The following is a 6,000-nucleotide window of genomic DNA, read 5'->3' on the forward strand; positions in this document are numbered from 1 at the left end:
TTGCACTTTTTTCTTTTAAACTTTATAAGCCTATGTGTATTTGGAGAATATACGTATCCCTGTCAAAATGTTTTAGTATCCTATATCGTATTTTTATATGTCATCAGTGTCTCTCAGATACTAATCATCCATATGACAAATATAGATCCTTTTAAACAGAAATACATTTATTCTCTTGCTAGTAAAATGTATAGGTAGATCGTGCGAATAACCATTCCTTAATTCAGCATAAAGTATCTTCTTCTTGTCCAGTTTTATACATTTTAGCAATTATTTGATGTTTATGTATCTAATAAAACGACTGACTAATAGTGTATACCAGTAATACAAATATGCAATTCAGCCTATGGATCATATATTGGTATGAATAATATTTCTATTTTCAGACTAAAATATAAACCCACCATTATTTTTATTTCATTTTAAAGGCATGCAGTATGTATGCCTTCTGTTTCAGTGTTCACATTAGTTACGTTGCACTTGACTTTATTTACAGAAGTTAGTAATAAGTTGTTCTCCGTACAGTTTCAGTTAAATGAACCAAGCTAAAACAATATTAAATTACAGAGATATTTATCGTCCGTCCAATATTTTGTTTGGTATTCCACCCTCTCATTGGCTTTACATCGTTGATGAATTGATCATTCCTGCTTCAAAATTATCCACTTTCCCCGACATAATCTGGAGGCTGCATAAAATATTTTTATTAGATTTATCAATAATTTATGCACACATATCAAATATATGTTCTCAAGTATGATATCAAACCCAATTCATGAACAATCTGTAATAACTCACAATAAAGGGCAAACTGTTTTCCACCTACTACAAATAGTTACAAAATATCATTATTAAATCCAATACATAGATATTATTGCCAAGAACCATCTTCGTGATTTTATATTATAAACGTACGGAGCTGGATGTCTCTTTACTCTTGTGCCATAAGCATAATGGATACATAGCTCGAGACCGTTACTAGACGCAACTGGCAAGCGTTAGTAGATTTTAGAACTTATTGTTATTAAATAGAGTGTAATGCGGTTAAAAAAAAGTATGAATTACAGTTAAGGTGTAATATGGTATTGTTATGCTCACACGCATTAAGTGTATTAATCCGGAACAATGGGTAACGTTTAAAGCACGTATTTTCTGGTGTACGGCCCTCGTAATAAAATTGGTACTAATTGGTGGATGAGTGGCTGATAACCCTTCCGCCCAAAAAGATTGATTATCGTACGTCTCAGTAACAAGGGTACTAGGACTGAGAGCACATACATATTCCAATCATTTAAGGTGTCATATCACTCAAGGCCGTTGACGCAGTTATATCTGGCGAATAGAAGCAGTTTTGGTTGGGGACTTTTAAACATTTTGTGCAGTAGCTTAGGGTGTTGTTTTACAACTTTAATTTTGCTATTATGGAGCTCTTTGTAACAAGCATTGGTAGGGTGTTGCTCGTAAAAAAATGATATTTTTGCGGATCGTTGCCTGGAAAGCTTGTGAAACGTTTGTGCAATAAGCATAGCCTGTTTTTTTTTCTTCTTTTTTTAAAATTCATTTTTTAAAATAAAAATATGCTTGAGGGCGGAATAGAAAATCATCGTTGGCCGGAAATTTTAAACAGCCATACATATTTTTTTTAATTGTTTGGAATGGGGATTGCTTTTACAAAACTCATTTTGATGTTGATTGTATTAGTTGCCTGGTAAGTATATTTTACTTACAACACACTGTACAGAAGATGATTTGCTTCTGAATCATGGAAGAAACTTTGGCGCATGTCGTTCCTATAGGGACCGCTTACTGCGGATTATCGCTCAATATTTCGCGCATATGCTCAAACAAGTTTTATTTTTAAGCTGGTCTTGGCGTTGTTGTCTCTTTAATAATACTGCTGTTTCTTTGAATTTTATTTTCATTTCAACACATGAGTGGCGATATAATACAGACGAATTGAGACATAAGTGGTTTTCCAAGGAAACGATGAGGCAGTCTTGCTTTATGCTGATATTAGTAATCTTTGTATTATATGCCATAAGAAATAACAATAAACTATTTTAATATATTGAGTCTAATGTTCCGAAAGTACAACTTTGAAATAAAACACATTTGGGGCAACGAAAATGCAACTGCAGATTCATAGACAGGAAATTTATTCCCTGACATTTCCTTAAAGTTGGAGTGGCTCTGCCATGAGCTTTGGAAAAAGACGAAAAACATTTACCAGAAAGTTTTCATTTCATTCAAACTGTCTTTTCAAAGGAAAATGGTGTATTGTGATTACGTGTGAATATTCTGTCTTGGATATATGAGAAATACACAGTGTATTGGTGTCAGTGTGCAGCAGACGCCTTGTTTGTCAATGATGAAATAATACTGTCATAAATTTGGGGTATGCGCCATCTGTATATAGCTCTCCATTTTACGGATTTATTAAATTTTTGCGATTACTTGTTTGATTATGGGAAGACGGTGTTGGGGAAATATTCCTCAAGCCAAATAATTAGCCAATTGCTAGGAGCAAGCATTACAGAGTGTAGTGTTGATGAGATTTCATGCTGGCATGATTTAGTTTCGTGTGAGTTCAGGTCAGAGCCGCATAAGTGTGCCTTTTGCCAAGTAGTTCCTGTTCAAATCTAATTGTGTTGATTGATTGTGTATCTCCATGTGAAGGATTTGTGATAGAGGCTGATAATTTGTACAATGGAACATTTGAGAAGGTATTGTTCCATTATATGGAGACGCCTTTCATGATGGTAAATACAGTGTAGAGTTACTTGCGAAATAATGAGGCTTAAAATCATGATTTGACTGACCAAGAGCTAAGAGTGGGAAAAGTAGTTCCCTGTATTTGGTGCTCGAGTTGTATTTATATTTTATGGCCTGAAGTACTGGCACTACGTAACATATATAGGGAGAACCGTGCAGTTATGCGGTTGCCATCCAATTGTGTCGTTGTGATATTTGTGGGCACGCATTAATTAAAGAAGAATTGTTTATAGTCTGGGCGTTTTGGAATTTCCAGTAGACAATGATTGTTGTCGATAAGACTTTGAAAATAAGGGGAAAACAAGTGCCTTCTAGCAGGATTCAGGCCAGGGTTAGATTAGCTCGGTAAAGAGACCCGGTTGGCTTATTACAATATTTGGAGTACCTTCGTTCCCTCAACTGAGCTTTATATTCAAGTTGTCTTGCACTTCTTGCCATTTTAAATTCGTAGTTGTTGTTTGGTTATTAAGCACATTACAGACTTGGCGTGTGTCGAAACCGGAACCTGTAGATTACGAGAACGGCGCTCCACCAATCTGTATGTATGTATGTATGTATGTATGATAGATAGATAGATAGATAGATAGATAGATAGATAGATATGGAAATTTTCCACACTTCTGTGCAGGTAGAAAAATCCTAACCATTGGGATTATAGTCCATATAAGAGACTCAGCCAGTCAAGTTCCTAACACACATCCTATCCTGTTGGTGCAGACTAGCAAAAAGACTATCAGACTCAGATAGTCTCGTTCCTAACACACATCATATCGTTGGGGCAGACTGGCAAAAATCCCAATCATGCATGATTAGATTTTCCTGTTTTGCCCGCACTTGTCTGCCCACATTGGTGTGGAATGTATCATTAAAATAACATAAACCTTGTTGCGTGCGAATTTTAATTTACAATTTCAATATCAATAGATGTTGTAGCAAACCCGGTAATAATGATAATACTAACACTAAAAATTTATTTCAAACCTGCACTCGACTATTTAAGACTGATATATGTCCCCTGTTGTTCTGTTCGTTGAAAGAAACTTACAGTAAAATAAAACATTTTTATTCTGCAAGGCTCACTCGAGATATTATAAAGGAGTTATGGAGGTCGTTCTGAGGTGAAAATTAACCCACAAAACAACATAGCTATCGAACATTCAGGAAGATGTATATACTAGGTAGAATGGTAGGGTGGACAAAATACAGCAATTTTAAACCATAACAATAGTCCAGATATATGCATTTTCTTCTCATCTCTTTATGTGTAGCACACTGCCAAATTGTGCTGTTGATAGGTACGAATAAACGCTGAACATTCTTAGAATGATATGAATATAGGTCGTATATACACCTACACAAATAAACTTTTTGTAAAACGAAGAGTGCAAGATAAAGTAGGTCGCGTAATCAGTTTTCACAAACATGCGTGCACCTAAATGTCGTTATGGGCTACCACAGAAACTGAAGTACCTTATATACTCGCTTATAAGTCGAATCCAACTACAGACTCCACAGAGCCAGATCAGTCGTCGCATAAAGCGTCGGCAGATCTGGGTCTGTGCAGTTTCTTATGAATAATCAGTAGAACGAACAACATAGGTCCTGACTGGCATGTGCATTATGCTACGGCAGATCAGGATCTTTGTTGTTTGCCGTATCCACAATCACAGTAGCTGTCAAACTCTTGAAACCTACAAGACAGCCCCGCCCAGTGTCTTCTTTTCCTGTGCGCAGTGCAGCAATTGCGATGGGACTGAAAGAGCGCAAACATGGTTCATGCCGCAATAGCAAGTCCCTGAAAGAACTAAAGCTCTCTAACCAAACCAAGGGTGATAGTTAACTGTTATTTTCGAGCAATCGGGAAGACTGCATCGACTGGTATGCATGTGTGTGTGTATGTATGTATGTATGTATGTATGTATGTATGTATGTATGTATGTATGAATGTATGTATGTATGGGCATGTGACGGCTAGGATGTATGGACACCTCTATAAGCGATCAGGGCCGGAATTTGCTAATTAGGTCATTGAGTTCTTAAATATCCAGCTACAAACTGAACATCGTCCTACTTCAACCTATCACCCTCCGAATCTATATATATATATATATATATATATATATATATATATATATATATATATATATATATATATATATATATATATATATATATATATATAATTACGGTACCAACCTGAAACCGTGAAACTGTCTTCTCCAAGCAAAACAACAGCTACTGCTTCTTCCCCGCTGCATGTCATCGATAGTAGTTAAGTGGGCCACTATACGTACAATGGAAATTAGCATTACGGAGACCCCTGGGCGAATATACGTACAATGGAAATTTAACATGGCGAAAAATCGTGGGTTAATATACGTACAAGGGGAATTAACATGGGAAAAAAATTGTGGGCCGATATACGTACAAGGGGAATTTAACATGGGGAATAGAGTTTGGGGGTTGTTTAGGGACAAAGGGGAATTGAATATGGGATTTTTTTTTTTAAATTTTTTTTAAAAAGGGGTAGGCAATGGAAAGGCTATCTCTTTTCGAGAAATATGGCTGGCCCTGAAAAGGGCCTTTGGGTTTATGTTAATGTATTCATTAACATAAAGGGCACCGCATTGGTCTTCTTCTTGTCCTTAGGCTACGTCTCACTGTTGGTCCGTAAATCAGCACTCTTTTCAGGCATCCTTGTCTTTCAACGTAGATCTTACGTATCCACAGGCTGGTGTTTGTCCTGTGGACAACGGTCCACTTGGCTCGGACATACATGAGCATGTCCGTCCTAAACATCATGGAAGACACAAGGGTGGATGACTCAATGAGCGGGTACAAACACAAACACACAAACACAAACACACAAACACAAACACACAAACACATACGCTAAGAAACAATAAACAAATCCATAATCTACTATCCACACAATCGTACGTGAGCGGTTACAAAACCCAAACTATACTCTCCACATACGCTAAGAAACAATAAACAAACCCATAATCTACTATCCACACAATCGTACGTGAGCGGGTACAAACACAAACACACAAACACAAACACACAAACACATACGCTAAGAAACAATAAACAAAATCCATAATCTACTATCCACACAATCGTACGTGAGCGGTTACAAAACCCAAACTATACTCTCCACATACGCTAAGAAACAATAAACAAACCCATAATCTACTATCCACACAATCGTACGTGAGCGGGTAC

Source organism: Sinohyriopsis cumingii, chromosome 6 (assembly GCF_028554795.1).
Source record: "Sinohyriopsis cumingii isolate HCF-2022 chromosome 6, ASM2855479v2, whole genome shotgun sequence".
NCBI classification, from domain to species: domain Eukaryota; kingdom Metazoa; phylum Mollusca; class Bivalvia; order Unionida; family Unionidae; genus Sinohyriopsis; species Sinohyriopsis cumingii.